General features: G+C 40.8%; 1 protein-coding gene across 5 annotated transcripts in view; it reads left to right on the plus strand.

Moving 5' to 3' along the window:
* The window catches only part of LOC133082910 (serine/threonine-protein phosphatase 2A regulatory subunit B'' subunit beta), a 67,147-nt gene that overhangs the window by 25,314 nt on the left and 21,205 nt on the right, over positions 1-20,628 (plus strand). The gene's annotated exons all lie outside the window — the stretch shown is intronic.

Here is a 20,628-nt window from a genome sequence, read left to right on the forward strand (position 1 = left end):
CCGTGGGTCAGGCTGCTTTGCAAAGTGCTTCTGAATTCAGCATTGGGGTTTTTAGTGGGTTGCTTGTGCCTCTCCTTTGCCCCTGGTGCTGCTGGGGTGAGTTCTCTTTTTTCATTCTCCCTCCCCGCCTGTAAAATTTCTCTTTGCGTCCTGGCGGCTGATCCTCTGTCCGTTATGTGCATTCTGAAAAGTTCTCCTGTTCTGTGTGCTGAATAACTTCATGTGCTCCCTTTTGCTTTCAGTTTTCAGCGGTTGCCTTCTTTTCTTTTTCTAACAGCTTTCTTGAGATGTAATTCACATGCCACACAATTCACCCATTTAAACTGTACAGTAAACTCAGTAGTTTTTAGTGTATTCACAGAGTTGTGCAACCATCACTACAGTTAATTCTTATCACCGCAGAAAGAAACCTTATATCCTTTGGCTGTCATCCCCTAATCCCCTTCTCCCCCATCCCTAGGAAACCACTAATCTGCTTTCTGTCTCTCTGGATTTGCCTGTTCTGGACGTTTCCTATAAGTGGAATCACACACTGTGTGTCCTTCTGTCTGGCTTCTCTCACTGAGCAAGCATCATGTTTTCAAGGTTCGTCCACGTTGTAGCCCATGCTTCACTCCTTTTTGATAAATTTATTTGTTTATTTTTGGCTGTGTTAGGTATTCGTTGCTGCACGTGGGCTTTCTCTAGTTGTGGCGAGCGGGGGCTGCTCTTCATTGCGGCTTCTCTTGTTGCGGAGCACGGGCTCTAGGCGCGCAGGCTCAGTAGTTGTAGCTCGCGGGCTCTAGGAGCGCGGGCTCAGTAGTTGTGGTGCATGGGCCTCGTTGCTCCACGGCATGTGGAATCTTCCCAGACCAGGGCTCGAACACGTGTCCCCTGCATTGGCAGGCAGATTCTCAACCACTGCGCCACCAGGGAAGTCCCTTCACTCCTTTTAATATTCCTTTACATATTTATCCATTCATCCTTTCGTGGACACTTGGGTTGTTCCACCTTTTGGCTCTTGTGAGTGGTGCTGCTGTGAACATCCATGTGCTACAAGTTTTTGTGTAGACGGACATGTTTGCATTTCTCTTAGGTAGATACTTAGGAGTGGAATTGCTGGGTTAGACGGTAACACTATTTAACTTTCTGAGGAACTAGGAGACTGTTTTCCAAAGCAGCTGCCCCGCTTTATATTCCCACCAGCACTGTGTGAGGGTTCCCGTTTATTCACATCCTCGCCAACGCTTGTTACCTGTCTTTTTGATTATAGACCATCCTATCTCAGTGTGTGTGAAATGGTACCTCCTTGTGGTTTGGATTTGCATTTCCTTCATGGTTAATGTTGAGCCTCTGTTCATGTGCTTATTGGCCATTTCTATGTCTTCTTTGGAAAAACGTCTCTTCAGATCCTTTGACTATTTTTTCAGTTGGGGTATTTGTCATTTTATTGTTGAATTGTAAGAGTTCTTTATACAGTCTAGATAGAATCCCTTATCGGATATATATAGCGTGCAAGTATTTTCTCCCATTCTCTGGGTGAGTTTTTTCACTTTTTAAATATTAAAGTTGTTTTACATTGTTGTGTTAATTTCTGCTGTACAGCAAAGTGATTCAGTTATACAGGTATACCCATTCTTTTGTATATTCTTTTTCATTATGCTTTATTGCAGGATATTGAATATAGTTCTCTGTGCTATACAGTAAGACCTTGTTGTTTATCCATTCTATATATATTGGGTTGGCCAAAAAGTGCCTTCGGTTTTGGTTTTTGTACTTATTTATTTATTTATTTCTAGCTTTATTGAGATTATTGACATACAACATTGTCTAAGCTTTATTGAGATTATTGACGTACAGCATTGTGTAAGTTTAAGGTGTACAGCATAGCGATTCAATAGATGTATTTATTGCAAAATGATTACCACAGTAATGTTAGTTAGCACATCCATAACCTCACATACTTACAACTTATTTTTTTTTTAATTGGGGTATAGTTGTTTTACAATGTTCTGTTAGTGTCTAGCGTACAGTGAAATGGAGTTCCTTGTGCCATACAGCAGGTTATTAGTCATCTGTCTTATACAGATTAGTGTATATATGTTAATCCCAATCTCCCAGTTCATCCCACGCCCGCTTCCCCACCGTGGTGTCCATATGTTTCTTCTCTGCATCTGTGTCTCTTAATTCTGCCTTACAAACTGGTTTATCTGTACCATTTTTCTAGATTCCACAAATATGCCTTAATATACGATATTTGTTTTTCTCTTTCTGACTTACTTCACTCTGTATGACAGTCTCTAGATCCATCCACGTCTCAACAAATGACTCAATTTCGTTCGTTTTTATGGCTGAGTAATATTCCATTGTATATATGTACCACAACTTCTTTATCCATTCGTCTGTTGATGGGCATTTAGGTTGCTTCCATGGCCTGACTATTGTAAATAGTGCTGCAATGAACATTCGGGTGCATGTGTCTTTTTGAATTACGGTTTTCTCTGGGTATATGCCCAGTAGTGGGATTGCTGGGTCATATGGTAATTCTATTTTTAGTTTTTTAAGGAACCTCCATATTGTTCTCCATAGTGGCTGTATCAATTTACATTCCCACCAACAGTGCAAAAGGGTTCCCTTTTCTCCACACCCTCTCCAGCATTTGTTGTTTGTAGATTTTCTGATGATGCCCATTCTAACTGGTGTGAGGTGATACCTCATTGTAGTTTTGATTTGCATTTCTCTAATAATTAGTGATGTTGAGCAGCTTTTCATGTGCTTTGTGGCCATCTGTATGTCTTCTTTGGAGAAATGTCATTTAGGTCTTCTGCCCATTTTTGGATTGGGGTGTTTGTTTCTTTAATATTGAGCTGAATGAGCTGTTTATATATTTTGGAGATTAATCCTTTGTCCGTTGATTCGTTTGCAAATATTTTCTCCCATTCTGAGGGTTGTCTTTTCGTCTTGTTTATGGTTTCCTTTGCTGTGCAAAAGCTTTGAAGTTTCATTAGGTCCCATTTGTTTATTTTTGTTTTTATTTCCATTACTCTAGAAGGTGGAATTGTAGTTTTGTCCAGATATATGCCCAGGACTGGGATTGCTGGAACATACGGTAACTCTATTTTTAGTTTTCTGAGGAACCTCCATACTGTTTTCCATAGTGGCTGCACCAGCTTACGTTCCCACCAACAGTGTAGGAGGTTTCCCTTTTCTCCACACGTTCTCCAGCATTTGTTATTTGTAGGCTTTTTAATGATGGCTCTTCTGACCAGTGTGAGGTGGTATCTCATTGTAGTTTTGATTTGCACTTCTCTGATAATTAGCGATGTTCAGCATCTTTTCATGTGCCTTTTGGCCATCTGTCTTCTTTGGAGAAATGTCTATTTACGTTCTCTACCCATTTTTTGATTGGGTTGTTTTTTTGTTGTTGAGTTGCGTGAGCTAACTGTATATTTCAGAAATCAATCCCCTGTCGGTTGCATCCTCTGCAAACATTTTCTCCCCTTCCGTAGGTTGTCTTCGTTTTGTTCATGGTTTCCTTTGCTGTGCAAGAAAAAGCTTGTAAGTTTGTTTAGGTCCCATTTGTTTATTTTTGTTTTTATTTCTGTTGCCTCGGGAGACTGACCTAAGAAAACATTGGTACAATTTGTGTCAGAGAATGTTTTGCCTATGTCTCTTCTGGGAGTTTTATGGCGTCATGTCTTGTATTTAAGTCTTTAAGACATTTTGAGTTTATTTTTGTGTATGGTGTAAGGATGTGTTCTAACTTCGTTGATTTACATGCATCTGTCCAACTTTCCCACCACTACTTGCTGAAGAAAGTGTTTTATTTCCATTGTATATTCTTGCCTCCTTTGTCAAAGATTAATTGACCGCAGGTGTGTGGGTTTATTTCTGGGCTCTCTGTTCTGTTCCATTGATCTATGTGTCTGTTTTTGTGCCAGTACTACAGTATCTTGATTACTGTAGCTTTACAGTATTTTGTCAAGTGTGGGAGGGTTATGACTCCTGCTTTGTTTTTTTCCCTCAGGATTGCTTTGGCAATTCTGGGTCTTTTATGGTTCCATATCAACTTTAGGATTATTTGTTCTAGTGCTGTGAAAAATGTCATGGGTGATTTGATAGGAACTGCATGAAATCTGTAGATTGCTTTGGGCACTATGGCCATTTTAACAATATTCATTTTTCCAGTCCAGGAGCATGGGATATCTTTCCATTTCTTTGAATCATCTTTAACTTCCTCTGTTAATGTTTTATAGTTCTCAGCATGTAAGTCTTTCACCTCCTTGGTCAGGTTTATTCCTTAGTTTTTTGGGGTTTTTTTTGTTTTTTGTTTTTTTGGTGTGATTTTAAAAGGTTTTTTTGTTTGTTTGTTTGTTTTTTACATTCACTTTCTGCTCTTTCATTTTTAGTGTAAAGAAATGCATCTGATTTCTGTATGTTAAAGTGTAAAGAAATGCAAGTGATTTCTGTATGTTAATCTTGTATCCTGGTACCTTGCTGAATTCGTTTATCAGTTCTAGTAGTTTTTGTGTGGAGTCTTTAGGGTTTTCTATATATAGTATCCTGTCATCTGCACGTAGTGACAAGTTTACCTCTTCCCTTCCAATTTGGATACCTGTTTCTCTTTCTTGTCTGATTGCTGTGGCTAAGACTTCCAATACTATGTTGAATAGAAGTGGTGAGAGGGGGCATCCTTGTTCCAGATTTTAGCAGGAAGGCTTTTAACTTTTCCCCGTTCAGTGTATATCGGCTGTGGGTTTGTCATAAATAATTTTTATTATGTTTAGATATGTTCCCTCTATACCCATTCTGGTAGGAGTTTTTATCATGAATGGATGTTGAATTTTCTCAAGTGCTTTTTCTGAATCTATTGAGATGATCATGTGGTTTTTGTCTTTTCTTTTGTTGATGTGGTGTTTCACATTGATTTGTATATGTTGAACCATCTTTGTGAACTAGGGATGAATTCCGCTGGGTCATGGTGTATGATCTTTTTTATGTGTTGTTGGATTCGGTTTGCTAGTATTTTGTTGAGAATTTTTGCATCTATGTTCATCAAAGGTATTAGCCTGTAATTTTCTTTTTTGGTAGTGTCTGGTTTTGGTATTGGGTTGATGGTGGCTTCATAGAATGTCTTTGGGGGTGTTCCCTCCTCTTCAGTCTTTTGAAAGAGTTTGAGAAGGATTGGTAAAAGTTCTTCTTTGTATGTTTGATAGAATTTGCCTGTGAAGCCATCTGGTCCTGGACTTTTGTTTGTATGGAGTTTTTTTTTATTACAGATTCTATTTCACTTCCAGTTTTCAGGCTTTCAAATTATCTTATTTCTTGTTGATTCAATTTTGGTGGGTTTTATGTTTCTAGAAAGTTGTCCATCTCTTCTAAGTTGTCGAATTTGTTGGCATATAGTTCATAGTATTCTCTTATGGTTTTTTGTATTTCTGTGGTATTGGTTGATATTTCTCCTTTTTCATTTCTTATTTTGTTTATTCGAGTCTTCTCTCTTTTTTTGGTGAGCCTGGCCATAGGTTTGACAATTTTTGTTGGGTTTGTTACCCTTTCAAAGAACAAGCTTTTGGTCTTACTGATTTTTTCCTAGTTTTTAATCTTTATTTTATTTATTTCCTCTTTATTATCTCCTTCCTCTTGCTGACTTTAGGTTTTGTTTGTTCTTCTTTTTTCTAAGTCTTTTATGTGGTAGGTTAGGTTGTTTATTTGAGATTTTTCTTGTTTCTTGAGGAAGACCTGTTATCTCTATGAACTTCCCTCTAAGAACTGCTTTTGCTGCATCCATCCCATAGATTTTGTATGGTTGTGTTTTCATTTTCATTTGTCTCAAGGTAGTTTTTAATTTCCTTTTTGATTTCCTTACTGACCCATTGGTTTTTTAGTAGCATATTGTTTAGTCTCCATGTAATCTTTTTTTCTCATTTCTTTTCCTGTGGTTGATTTCCTGTTTCATGCTGTTGTGGTCAGAGAAGATGCTTGAAATAATTTCTATACTCTTAAATTTGTTGAGGTTTGTTTTGTGGCCTAGTACATGGTCCATCCTAGAGAATGTTCCATGTGTGCTTGAAAAGAATGTGTATTCTGGTTTTCTTGGATGTAATGTCCTGAAAATATCAATTAAGTGTAACTGTTCTGTTGTATCATTTAGGAGCTCTATTGTCTTACTGATTTTCTGTCTGGAGATCTGTCCATTGATGTGAGTGGGGTGTTAAAGTCTCCTACAATTATTGTATTCCTATCGATTTCTCCCTTTTATGTCCGCTAGTATTTGTTTTATGTATTTGGGTGCATATATGTTGATGAGTGTAATATCCTCTTTTTGTGGTGATCCTTTTGTCATTATATGGTGTCCTTCTTTATCTTTCTTGATGGCCTTTGTTTTAAAGTCTATTTTGTCTGATATGAGTGTTGTGACCCCTGCTTTCTTGTCATTTCTGTTTACGTGAAATACCTTTTCCCCTCCCTTTACTTTCAATCTGTGCGTGTCCTTTGCCCTAAGGTAGGTCTCTTGTGGGCAGCATATTGTAAACTCTTGTTCTTTAATCCAGTCTGCCATTCTGTCTTTTTTTTTTCTGTCTGCGCCGAACGGCTTATGGGATCTTAGTTTCCCGAGCAAGGTTTGAATCTGGGCCATGGAAGTGAAAGTGCTGAGTCCTAACCACTGGACTGCCGGGGAACTCCTCTGTGTCTTTTGATTGGAGCATTTAGTCTGTTGACATTTAAGGTAATTATTGGTAAGTAATGTATTCATTGCCATTTTAAACCTTGCTTTCCAGTTGATTATATGTTTCTTTTTTGTTTTTCTTTTTGTGGCTTGATCATTTCCTTTTATTTTATGCTTGTGTTCTCTTCTCTTTGGTTTTTGTGAATCTACTGTATGTTTTTGATTTGTGGTTATCCTGTTTTTTCAAGTGTGTTAAACCCCTTCCTGTATCTGCTTACGTTAGACTGATAGTCATATAGGCTCAGACACGTTCTAAAAAAGAGAATCTACGTTTTCTTACTCTCCTCCTCCACATTTTATGATTTTGATGTTCTCTTTTACATCTTCATGTTTATCCTTTTGCTGTTCCTTGTGTTTATCATTGCTTTCACAAATAGGTTTTTTTTCTTTTTGATTTGTATACTGGCTTATTTAAGTGATTTATTGCCCAATTGTGATTTCCTCTTTCCTATATCTTCTTGCTTCTTTTCTAGTTAGAGAAGACCTTTCAATATTTCTTTCTTTTTATTTTTAATTTCTTTATACTGGAGTACAGCTGATGAACAGTGTTGTGATAGTTTCAGGTGCACAGCAAAGTGACTCAGCCATACTCGATATTTTTTTTAGGATAGGTTTAGAATTGCTGTATCCTTTTAGTTTTTGCTTGTCAGAGAAATTCTTTGTCTCTGCTTCTATTCTAAATGATAATCTTGCAGGGTAGAGTATTCTGGGTTGCAGATTTTTCCCTTTCAAGACTTTGAATATGTTTTGCTACTCCCTTCTGGCCTGCAGCATTTCTGTAGTAGAGAAATCAGCTGATAGCCTTATAGGGGTTCCCTTGTAGTTAACTCTTTGTTTTCCTCTTGCTGCCTTTAGAATCCTCTCTTTAACTTTTGTGATTTTTGTTATAGCGTGTCCTGGTGTAGGTCTATTTGGGTTCTTCTTATGTGCGACCCTCTGTGCTTCCTGTATCTGGATATCTGCTTCCTTCTTTAGGTTTGGGAAGTTTTCAGCCATAACTCTTCAAATAGGTTTTCAATCTCCTTTTCTCTTTCTTCTCCTTCTGGAATCCCTATTATGCGTAGATTGTCACACTTTATATTATCCCGTAGGTCTCTTATATTGATTTCATTTTTTTTCATTTGGTTTTCTGTCTGCTGTTCTGATTGGGTGATTTCCATTATTCTGTTGTCCGGATCACTTATTCATTCTTCTGCACTATTCTCTGCTGTTCATTGCCTTTAGCTCACCTTTGGTCTCAGGTAATGAATTTTCTAATTTTTCTTGGTTCCTTCTTATAGTTTCTAGTTCCTTTTTTTTACAGTAATCTGCATTTCTGTCGATAGCCTTTCTTACCTCATTATTGACCGGGGGCTTTTTGCAGAAACTAATGCCCGTGGTGGCAGTTTTTATTTTGGCTGGCCCAAAAGTAATTCTGTTATTTCACTAACACTTTGTAGGTTATTACATTCAGTAGTTGCACCTGACACACCTGTTAAATCTTCTAATTTTCGTGAAATGTTGTCTTCAGTCCACTCTTCTGCAGAAGCAAAGGAGCATTCTCCTGCACCGTGAGTTTTGTTTTCACTTTCCGTATCAGAATCAATCACTAAGGTGTTTTGTCTTTTTGTTGGTCTAATGTTCACATTGTCTGAATCAGAACTATATTCTGAAGCACTGTCATCTTCTGAGACACTAGTATATCTGTCGCTCAGACAGTCAGAGAAAGTACCTGCATTAAATTCACCGAAAAATTCTTCTCCACTCAAAAGTTTGCAGTGCGTCATTTTTGAAAACTTTACATTTATAATATACACAAGGTTGGAACAGAAACCTAATGGAGCAAAATGTAAATGATAACGACAGTCATAAGTTGTATAATGAACCCTTGATCAGTTTTAAGCTCTAGCAACTTGTCACTGTGATGTTAATTGTATCACTCTCTACAAACGTATTGATAGGCCTCCAGTCAATAATGTTCGGGTAACAAAAGATGTATTAATGTGTCTGGTCAATAATGTGTTAATTCCTTCAGTATTTTCTTTATTTTTTTTTTTTATTGGCATATAGTTGCCTTACCATGTGTGTTAGTTTCTGCTGTACAATGAAGTGAATCAGCTCTATGTATACATATATCCCCTCCCTCTTGGACCTCCGTCTCACTCCCCCCCCGAATCCCACCCATCTGGTTCATCACAGAGCACCGACCTGAGCTCCGTGTGCTATACAGCAGGTGGCCATCTGTATGTCTTCTTTGGAGAAATGTCTGTTTAGGTCTTCCACCCGTTATTTGATTGGGTGGTTTGTTTTTTTGATATTGAGCTGCATGAGCTCTTTGTATATTTTGGAGGTTAATCCTTTGTCAGTTGCTTCGTTTGCAAATATTTTCTCCCATTCTGAGGGTTGTTTTTTCGTCTTGTTTATGGTGTCCTTTGCTGTGCAAAAGCTTTTAAGTTTAATTAGGTCCCATTTGTTTATTTTTGTTTTTATTTCCATTTTTCTAGGAGGGGGGTCAAAAAAGAGCTTGCTTCAACTTACGTCAAAGAGTGTTCTTCCTATTTTTTCCTGTAAGAGTTTTATAGTATCTGGTCTTATTTTGAGTTTATTTTTGCGTATGGTGTTAGGTATGTTCTAATTTCATTCTTTTACATGTAATTGTCCAGTTTTCCCAGCATCACTCATTGAAGAGACTGTCTTTTTTTCCAGTGTATATTCTTGCCTCTGTCATAGATAAGGTGATCATAGGTATGTGGGTTTATCTCTGGGCATTCTGTCTGTACCATTGCTCTCTATTTCTGTTTTTGTGCTGGTACCGTACTGTCTTGATTACTGTAGCTTTGTAGTATAGTCTGAAGCTGGGGAGCCTGATTCCTCCAGCTCCATTTTTCTTTCTCAAGATTGCTTTGGCTATTTGGGGTCTTTTGTGTTTCCATGCAAATTAAAAAATTTTTTGTTCTAGTTCTGTGAAAAATGGCATTGGTAATTTGATAGAGATTGCTTTGGATCTGTAGATTGCTTTGGGTAGTATAGTCATTTTCACAATATTGATTCTTCCAATCCAAGAATATGGAATATCTCTCCGTCTGTTTGTATCATCTTTGATTTCTTTCATCAGTGTTTTATAGTTTTCTGAGTACAGGTCTTTTGCCTCCTTAGGCGGGTTTATTACTAGGTATTTTATTCTTTTTGTTGCAATGGTAAATGGGATCGGCTCCTTAATTTCTCTTTCTGATCTTTCATTGTGAGTGTATATGAATGCAAGCAATTTCTGTGCTTTAATTTTGTATCCTGCAACTTTACCGAATTCATTGATTAGCTCTAGTAGTTTTCTGGTGGCATCTTTAGGATTTTCTGTGTATAGTATCATGTCATCTGCAAACAGTGATAGTTTTACTTCCTCTTTTCCAGTTTGGATTCCTTTTATTTCTGTTTCTTCTCTGATTGCCGTGGCTAAGACTTCCAAAACTATGTTGAATGATAGTTGCGAGAGTGGACATTCTTGTCTTCCTGATCTTAGAGGAAATACTTTCAGTTTTTCACCATTGAGAATGATGTTTGCTGTGGGTTTGTCATTATATGGCCTTTATTATGTTGAGGTAGGTTCCCTCTATGCCCACTTGTTGGAGAGTTTTTATCATAAATGGGTGTTGAGTTTTGTCAAAAGCTTTTTCTGCATTTATTGAGATGATCATATGGTTTTTATTCTTTAATTTGGTAATATGTTGTATCAGATTGATTGATTGATTTGTGTATATTGAAGAATCCTTTCATCCCTGGGATAATTCCCACTTGATCATGATGTATGATCCTTTTAATGTTTTGTTGGATTTTGTTTGCTAGAATTCTGTTGAGGATTTTTGCATCTGTGTTCGTCAGTGACATTGGTCTGTAATTTTCTTTTTTCTTTTTAAATTAATCAATTTGTTTTTGTTTTTGGCTGTGTTGGGTCTTCGTTGCTGCACGTGGGCTTTCTCTAGTTGCGGTGAGCAGGCTTCTCATTGTCGTGGCTTCTCTTGTTGTGGAGCATGGGCTCTAGGCATGCAGGCTTCAGTAGTTGTGGCACGTGGGCTCAGCAGTTGTGGCTTGCGGGCTTTTGAGCGCGGGCTCAGTAGTTGCGGCGCACGGGCTTAGTTGCTCCGTGGCATGTGGGATCTTCCCGGGTCAGGGCTCGAACCCGTGTCCCTTGCATTGGCAGGCAGATTCTTAACCACTGTGCCACCAGGGAAGCCCTGTAATTTTGTTTTTTTGTGATATCCTCATCTGGTTTTGGCCTTGTAGAACGAGTTTGGGAGTGTTCCTCCCTCTGCAGTTTTTTGGAAGTTTGAGAAGGATGGGTGTTAGATCTTCTCTAAATGTTTGATAGAATTTGCCTGTTAAGCTTTCTGGTCCTGGACTTTGATTTGCTGGAAGATTTTTAATTATAGTTTCAATGTCGTTACTTGTGATTCGTCTGTTTATATTTTCTAATTCTTCCTGGTTCAGTCGTGGAAAGTTGTACCTTTCCAAGAATTTGTTCATTTCTTCCAGGTTGTGCATTTTATTGGCACAGAGTTGCTTGTAGTAGTCTTTTATGATCCTTTGTATTTCTGTGGTGTCAGCTGTAGTTTCTCCTTTTGTATTTCTAATTTTATTGATTTGAATTCTCGCCCTTTTTTTCTTGATGAGTCTGGCTAAAGGTTTGTCAATTTTGTTTATCTTCTCAAAGTACCAACTTTTAGTTTTATTGATCTTTGCCACTGTTTTCTTCTTTTTTGTTTTCTTCATTTCTGCTCTGATCTTTATGATTTCTTTCCTTCTACTAACTATAGTTTTCTTTTGTTCTTGTTTCTCTAGTTGCTAGGTGTAAGGTTAGATTGTTTATGTGAGATTTTTCTTGTTTCGTGAGATGTGATTGAATTGCTGTAAACTTCCCTCTTTGAACTGGTTTTGCTGCATCCCATAGGTTTTGGGTTTCTGTGTTTTCATTGTCATTTGTTTCTATGTATTTTTTTAATTTCCTCAGTGATCTCTTGGTTATTTAGTAGCTTCTTGTTTAGCCTCCATGTGTTTGTATTTTTTTACAGTGTTCTTCCTGTAATTGATTTCTAATCTCACAGCGTTGTGGTCGGAAAAGATGCTTGCCACGATTTTCAATTTTCTTAAATTTTCCAATGCTTCATTTGTGACCCAAGATGTGATCAATCCTGGAGAATGTTCCGTGTGCACTTGAGAAGAACGTGTGTTCTGCTGCTTTCGGGTGGAATGTCCTATAAATATCAATTAAATCTGTCTGGTCTGTTGTGTCATTTAAAGCTTGTGTTTTCCTATATATTTTCTGTCTGGATGATCTGTCCATTGGTATAAGTGGGGTGTTAAAGTCCCCCACTATTATTGTGTTACTGTCAATTTCCGCTTTCATGCCTCTTAGCAATTTGCCTTATGTACTGAGGTGCTCCTATGTTGGGTGCATAAATATTTATAATTGTTATATCTTCTTCTTGGATTGATCCCTTGATCATTATGTAGTATCCTTCCTTACCTCTTATAATAGTCTTTATTTTAAAGTCTATTTTACCTGATATGAGAATTGCTACTCCAGCTTTCTTTTGATTTCCATTTGCATGGGATATCTTTTTCCATCCACCCCCACCCTCTGCCACTTGCAGTCTGTATGTATCCCTAGGTCTGAAGTGAGTCTCCTGTAGACAGCGTATATACAGGTGTTGTTTTTGTCTCCGTTCAGCCAGTCTGTGTCTTTTGGTTGGAGCATTTAATCCATTTGCATTCAAGGTAATTATTGATGTGTATGTTCCTATTACCATTTTTCAATTGTTTTGGGTTTGTTTTTGTGGGTCTTTTTCTTCTCTTGTGTTTCCCTGCTAGAGAATTTCCTTTAACATTTGCTGTAAAACTGGTTTGGTGGTGCTGAATTCTCTTCGCTTTTGCTTGTTTGTAAAACTTTTGATTTCTCTGTCGAATCTGATGAGATCCTTGCTGGGTAATCTTAGTTGTAGCTTTTTCCCTTTCATCGTTTTAAATATATCCTGCCACTCCTTTCTGACCTGCAGAGTTTGCTGAAAAATCAGCTGATAACTTCATGGGGATTCCCTTGTATGTTATCTGTTGCTTTTCCGTTGTTGCTTTTAATATTTTTTGTTTGAATTTAATTTTTGTTAGTTTGATTAATAAGGGTCTTGGTGTGTTTCTTGTTGGGTTTACCTTGTATGGGACTCTGTGCACTTCCTGGGCTTGGGTGGCTATTTCCTTTCTCAAGTGAGGGAAGTTTTAAATTGTAATCTCTTCACATATTTTCTCAGATCCTTCCTCTTCCTCTTTTTCTTCTGGGACCCCTGTAATTTGTACATTGGTGTGTTTAATGTTGTCCCAGAGGTCTCTGAGACTGTCCTCATTTCTTTTCATTTTTTTCCCTTTATGCTGTTCCTCGGCAGTCGTTTCCACCATTTTATCCTCCAGCTCACTTATTCGTTCTTCTGCTTCAGTTATTCTGCTGTTGATTCCTTCTGATGTATCTTTCATTTCAGTTATTGTGGTGTTCATCTCTGTTTGTTCTTTAGTTCTTCTAGGTCCTTGTTAAACACTTCTTGTATTTTCTCGATCTGTGCCTCCATTCTGTTTCGGAGATTTTGGATCGTCATTACTGTCATTTCTCTAGATTCTTTTTCAGCTAAGTTGTCTATTTCCTCTCCATTTATGTGGTCTTGTAGGTTCTTACCTTGCTCTCTCATCTGTAATGTATTGTTTTGATGGGTGGGGCTGTGCTCTCTCATCTGTAACGTATTGTTTTGATGGGTGGGGCTGTGTTCCTTGCTCTCTCATCTGTAACATCTCATTCTTTTGATGGGCGGGGCTGTGTTCCTGTTTCTTGCTGGTGGTTTGGCCTCCGGCGTCCAGTACGGCAGTTTCCAGGCAGTTGTGTAGAGCCGGGTCTTGGTGCCGAGATGAGGACCTCCGGGAGACCTCACACTGCCTAGTGTTCCCTGGGGCCTGAGGTTCTCTGTTACTCCAGCGGTTTGGACTTGGTGCTCCTGCCACAGGAGCTGAGGCCCGACCCCCGGCCTCGGAATCGAGATCCCACAAGCCACGCGGCACAGCAAAAAAAAAAAAAAAAAAAAAAGCAAAGCAGGGCAATAACAAAGAATAAAAACTAAAATAAAATTAGAAAAATAAAAATATTATAAAATTAAAAATGAAACAACAACAACAAGGCAAAACAGAACCACAACAGCAAAAAAAAGAAAAAAGGGGGCTGGAAGAGGCCTGAGGGGTGGGGCTTAGGTGGGGTGCGGCTTAGGCCTAGCGCAGCAGGAGGGGCCCTGGAGGGCTGAGGGTTAGGCCCAGGACCCCAGCAGGCTCGCCGGGGCTCGAGTGGTCGGGGGAGACGCTGGCCACGTTCCCCTCTGATCCCCTGATCGCCTCTCCCCGTCCCCGCTGACCCTCCTCCGCTGTGGGAACCCCTCCGCTCACCGCCCCGAGGGTGCCGGTCCCACCCCACCTCCACGTTTCCTCCCCTCCTCCTTCCCCTCCACGTCCCGCCCGGTCGCTTGGGGACCCCTTCCTTCCCTGTAGATGTCTGAGGCCCCCACTGCACCTGGCCGGCACCCCGCTTGTGAGGAGACGCGAACTCCGCCTCTTCCTGTGTGCCATCTTGACTCCGCCTCCTCCTTCAGGGTGTTTATTGCCCCCTTTTTAACTCGTGTCTGTTAGAATGACGCGGTCTGTTTCATTGTTTGTCCCTTCAGGGGAATTCTCTCGGTCTGTTAACTGCAAGTGGTTTCTTTGCTTCTTGTACTTACTTACGTTTCTCTTACTCTGTGAGTTTAGGAGAAACAAGTATGTATTGTAGTCTTGGGAGGCTGTTTTATGTGGGACTGTCCCTGTGTAGCTTGTATGGGCTTAATGTGTTTGGCACAAGGGCAGCTTTTAGTTTGGATGCTTGCCACCTATTTCCTCAGCGTGTGCGTGCTGTTACCCCCTTAATAGGGGTGTGCAGGGGCGGAGCCCGTGCGCACTCCCGGGGCCCCTACCAGCAGGGGCAGTGATTGGCGCCTGTGCCCAGGTCTCTCAGCAGGGGCACCGGTGGCCCGCACACCCTCCTGGGACCCCGTGCTGGCGGGGGCAGTGATTGGCACCTACTCGCGGGTCTCTTAGGTACAGTGGCAGCCGGCCTGCTCCCGGGATGGCGGGGGCAGTGATTGTTGCCTGCTCCCTCGTCTCTCGCAGCAGCGGTGGCTCACGCCCACCCCGGGGCTCGTGTAGGCGGTGTGCTGTTGCCTGAGAGCGTGCGCGCTTGGGGAAAGAAGCTTCTTTGGTGGTCCTGCCGTTCCCCTTGCACCTCCCTCAACAATCGTGCCTTGCCTCTCTGGGGGGGCCCAGGCTTCTTCCACGTTCATCCTCCGTTGCCACACTCCAGCCCCTTCCAGATGTCTCCGCGCAGCCAACCCCCGTCCTCTCCCCGAGTCTGACCTCTGAAACCCAAGCTTCAGCACCCAGCCCCCGCCCGCCCCAGTGGACGGGTGTCTCAGTCTGGGGCGCACAGGGCAGCAGTGACCACCGTCTGTGCAGGTCACTGTCTACGTCGCCTTTTGCAGACCTGTTGTTGTGCTCTCTCTGAGGCCCTGAAGCTCCCCCTTCGTCCAGGCTGATCTCCCTGCCAGCGAGGGCACTCTCCAGGGTGCAGGAACCTTTCCTCTTCCACAGCTCCCTCCCTGGGGCCCAGGTCCAGTCCCCATTCCTTTCTCTCTCTCTCTTTTTCTCTTCTTCTTTGTTTTGCCCTGCCTGGTTCCATGGAGATTTTCTTGCCCTTTCTGAAGTCTGAGGCCTTCTGCCAGCGTTCAGTAGGTGTTCGGTGAGAGCTGTTCCACACGCAGGTGGATTTTTCATTATTTGTGGGAGGACGTGAGTTCCACGTCCTTCTCCTCCTCCACCGTGATCGCTTTCCTCCACATTTTCCTCTTTGAGTTTTAATTTCCTTTAATGTTACTGCTTTATTTACGGGTTTTAATTTCTGGGGTCAATTTTGGTCATTTATGTTTTTTTCTAAAACAATCGTTGTCATGATTATAAATGTATTACTCTAAAGCTTTTCCTTATCTTCCCATATGATTCTTTGAAAATTTTTGTTTTCTTTTGGAGTATAGTTGATATACAATGTTGTGCTAGTTTCAGGTGTACAGCAAAGTGATTCAGTTATACATAATCTATTTCTTTTTCAGAATTTTTTTTTCCCACTTAGGTTATTACACGACATTGAGTAGAGTTCCCTGTGCTATACAGTATGTCCTTGTTGATTATCTGTCTTATATGTAGTAGGGTGTATATGTTAACTCCAAACGCCTAATTTATCCCTCCCCATTGCCTTTCCCCTTTGGTAGCCATAAGTTTGTTTTCTGAGTTTGTGAGTCTGTTTCTGTTTTGTTAATAAGTTCATTTGTATCATTTTTTTAGATTTCACGTATAAGGGATGTCATATGGTTTTGTTTTTCTCTGTTTCACTTACTTCACTTAGTATGATAATTTCTAGGTCCATCCATGTTGCCGCAAATGGCATTATTTCATTCTCTTTGATGGCTGAGTCATATTCCATTGTACGTATGTACCACATCTTTATCCGTTCACCTGTTGATGGACATTTAGGTTGCTTCCATGTCTTGGCTATTGTGAATAGTGCTGTAATGAACATTGGGGTGCATTTATCTTTTCAAATTATGGTTTTCTTTGGATATATGCCCTGGAGTGGGTTAGCTGGATCACATGGCAACTCTGTTTTTAGGTTTCTGAGGAACCTCCACACTGTTCTTCACAGTGGCTGCACCAACTTACATTCCCACTGGCAGTGTAGGAGAGTTCTGTTTTCTCCACACCCTCCCCAGCATTTATTGTTTGTACATTTTTTAACAATTGCCATTCTGACCAGTGTGAGGTGATACCTCATTGTAGTTTTGATTTACATTTCTCTGATAGTTAGCAGTGTTGAGCATCTTTTCATGTGCTTTTTGGTCATTTGTATGTCTTCTATGGAGAAATGTCTATTTAGATCTTCTGCCCATTTTTCAATTGGGTTGTTTTCTTTCATACTGAGCTGCATGAGCTGTTTGTATATTTTGGAGATAAATCCTTTGTCAGTTGCTTCGTTTGCAAATGTTTTCTCCCACTCTGTGTGTTGTCTTTTCTATTTGTTTTGATGGTTTCCTTTGCTATGCAAAAGCTTGTAAGTTTAATTAGGTCCCATTTGTTTATTTTTGTTTTTATTTTCATTACTCTGGGAGCTAGGTCCAAAAAGATACTGCTGTGATTCATGTCAGAGTGTCTGTCTTTGTTTTCCTCTAAGAGTTTTATAATATCCAGTCTTACATTTAGGTCTTTAATCCATTTTGAGTTTTTTTTTGTGTAGGGTATTACACAGTGTTCTAATTTCTTTCTTTTACATGTAGCTGTCCAACTTTCCCAGCACCACTTATTGAAGAGACTGTCTTTTCGCCATTGTATATTCTTGCCTCCTTTGCCATAGATTAATTGACCGTAGGTGCATGGGTTTAGCTCTGGGCTTTCTATCCTGTTCCATTGAATCGTGTGTCTGTTTTTATGCCAGGACCATACTGTTTTGATTACTGTAGCTTTGTAGTGTAGTCCAAAGCCAGGGAGCCTGATTCCTCCAGTTCTGTTTTTCTTTCTCAAGATTGCTTTGGTTATTTGGGGGTCTCTGTGTTTCCATATAAATTAAAAATTTTTTTCTTCTAGTTCTATGAAAAATGCCATTGGTAAATTGATAGGGTTTGCATTGAATCTGTAGATTGCCTTGGGTAGTATATTCATTTTGGCAGTATCGATTCTTTCAATCCAAGAACATCAAATCTGCACATTTGACCCTTTGTCTTCGTAGGGTTATTTATCTCTCCATTTGACTAGTCATGCTAGAGGTTAACTTATATTTTTTCAGATAAGAATCTGTCAGCTTCATTGAGTACTTTAATTTTTTGTTCATCTCCTTCATGAACCTCTGCTTTCATTTTTGTTACTTTCTTACATTTTTTCTATTGTCACTTTTTTCCAGCTTCTTGAATTGAACAATTAATTTATTTTTCAGTCAGCTTTACTGAGATATAATTGACACAGAGTAAGACTCCCCAGTTCTAAGTATACAGTTTGACAGAATTTGATAAATGTTCACCCCTGTGGATCCACATCACCGGCAAGGTAGGGAACACTAATAACCCAGGGACGTCCCTTGGACTCCTTGATCAGTGGGTTGGGCCAGAGGGAGTGGCTTGGGCATCTGCCTACCCCCTTGGTGGTGCCATGTACAGGGATCATGGGTGCAGGACCCTGCTTTTGCTCCTGGCACTGCAGAAGTGACAGTTAGGTTCTGACTTTTTTGTGTCTTGTTCATAATTTGCCCCAGCTGCACGTGTGTGCAGTTATTTTTAGTCCCTTATAGTTTCTTTGTATCTGTTGCTGGAGGAGACGTTTGTCCATGTGCAAGCCCTGCAGCAAAGGGTCCCAGGTCCCGGCCTACCTCACCATCGCTCCCTGGCCCTATGGTGCTATTGTTTTGCCTTTTCTAGATCATGTGGTGGGTTGTCTTGGGTTTTTCTGGCCTCTTTCACTCAGCCTAATTGTCAATGTTCGTCCTTAGCATTTACTGCTAAGTAGCATTCTGTGCACGCACGTCCCTTGGTGTATCTGTTTACTGGTGGATGAAAGGTTGTTCCCAGTTTTGTCTCATGAATAAAGCTGTTGTGTACGTCTGTACACAGGATTTGTGCAACACCTTTGCAAGTTCTCTGAGGTGAGAAATGCTGCAGAGTTGAATTGCTTGGTCATCTGGTGACTCTATGTTTAATTTTATAAGAAACTGTAAAACCATCTTCCAGTGTGACTGTCCGTTATGTGTGTCCAGCCAGCAGTGTGTGAGACGCCAGTTGCTCTGTAAGCCGTCAGCACTTGGTGTTGATATTTTTTAACTTTAGCCGAGCTGGTGCCCGTGCAGAGGTCACTTACTGTGGCTTCGTGTCTCATTTCCCTAACGATTATGTTCAGTCCCTGGTTATGTGTTTGTTTCTCATCAGCAGCTTTTTCTTTTTTTGGCAGCTCTCTTGAGGTATAACTGATGTGAGGTAAACAGTAGATGTTTGCGGTGTACCATTTGGTGAGCTTTGATGTGTGTGAATCCCCGTGAGACTATGCAGACAGTCGAGATGAGAAGCATTTCCAGCCTCCCCCCAACTTGGCTCCTTTACAGTCCATCCTGGCCCAGCCCCAGGCCCCCACTGGTCTACTTTCTGTCGCTGTGGATCAGTTAGAGTTTCCTAGAACTTCATGTAAATAGAATCACACAGTAGGTACTTATTTTTTTTAATTGTGGTAAAATTCACATAAAAATCTATCAGCACGTTAGCCATTCTAAAATCTAAAATTTAGAGGCCTTACTACACACACAGTGTTGCACGACCCTTACCACTGCCTAGTTCCGGAACATTCTCCTAACCCCAAAAGAAGCTCTGGGCCCCTTGGCAGTCGCTGTATTCCCCCTCCCCCAGCCCCTGACACCGCTCATCTGCTTCTTGTCTCTGTGGATTTGCCTGCTCTAAGTATTTCATGTTAATGGAACCATACACTAATTGTCCTGTGTCTGCCTTCTTTCCTTTACTTGGCATCACGTCCTCAAGGTCCATGCACGTGGTAGCCTGTGTCAGAGCTTCGCTCCTTTCCATGGCTGGGTCATATTCCATTAGGTGCTTGGACCCCATGCTGCTTATTCAGTCATCCATAGATGGGCGTTTGGGTGGTTTCCACCTTTTGGCTGTCGTGAGCAGTGCTCCTGTGAACATTTGAGTACGAGTGTTTGTGTGAGGCCCCGTTTTCAGTTCTTTCGGCTGGGGGGGCGGTGGGCGGTGGTGTGTGTGTGTGTACACATACCTAGGAGTGGAATTGCTGGGTCATATGGTGGTTCTGTGTTTGACTTACTGAGGGACCACCCAACTGATTTCCACGGCAGCTGCGCCATCTTGCATCCCCACCAGCATGCGTGGGTTTCCGTCGCTCCGCATCCTCAGCACGCTTGCTTTTCTCTCTCTTTAATTGTAGCCATTTGTCTTGGTTCAGGCTGATGTACCAAATCCTGCAGACTGGGTGGCTTATAAAGAACAGAAGTTTACTTCTCATAGTTCTGGAGGCTGGACGTCCGAGATCAGGGTGTCAGCAGGGCTGGTTCTGCTGAGGGCTGTCCTCTGGGGTACAGAAGTTTCTTGCTGTGCCCTCACACGGAAGAAGGGGTGAGGGAGCTCTCTGGAGTCCCTTTTATAAGGATACTAATCCCCTTCATAGGGCACCACCTTCATGACCTCATCACCTCCCAAAGGCTCCACCTCCTAATACCATCACCTCAGGGATTAAGTTTCAACATAAGAACTTTGCGGGGTGGGGTGGGGACACAAACATTCAGACCATAGCTCTATCCTATTGGGTATATGGAGATAGTTTGTTTTAACTTGCACATTTCTAATGACTAACAGTACTGAGTGAGCATCTTTTAAATGTGCCCATTTATCATTGTATGTCTTCTTTGATGACATGCTTGTTCAGATAGATCATTTGCCCATTTAAAAATCTGGTGTTTTCTTACTATTGAGTTATATGTGCTTTGCATACATTCTAGATACAAGTCCTTTGTCAGAGGTACTGTGTAGCAGATGTTTTCTCCCAATGTTCGCTTGTCTTTCTGCTCTCGTAACAGTCTTGGGAATTGCAAACGTTTTTCATTTTGATTGTGTCCAGTTTTCAAATTTTTTCCCTACTTGGTTTATGCATTTGTATCCTTGATGGGAAGTGTTGGCAAATCCAAGGCCAGTAGGATTTTTCTCTTGTGTTTTCTTCTAAAGGCCGATTCCGGTAACTCTTCCCTTCAGGTCTGTGCTCCACTCTGAGTTGGGTATTGGCACATG

The sequence above is a fragment of the Eubalaena glacialis genome, chromosome Y (genome assembly GCF_028564815.1).
Source record: "Eubalaena glacialis isolate mEubGla1 chromosome Y, mEubGla1.1.hap2.+ XY, whole genome shotgun sequence".
Lineage (NCBI taxonomy): Eukaryota > Metazoa > Chordata > Mammalia > Artiodactyla > Balaenidae > Eubalaena > Eubalaena glacialis.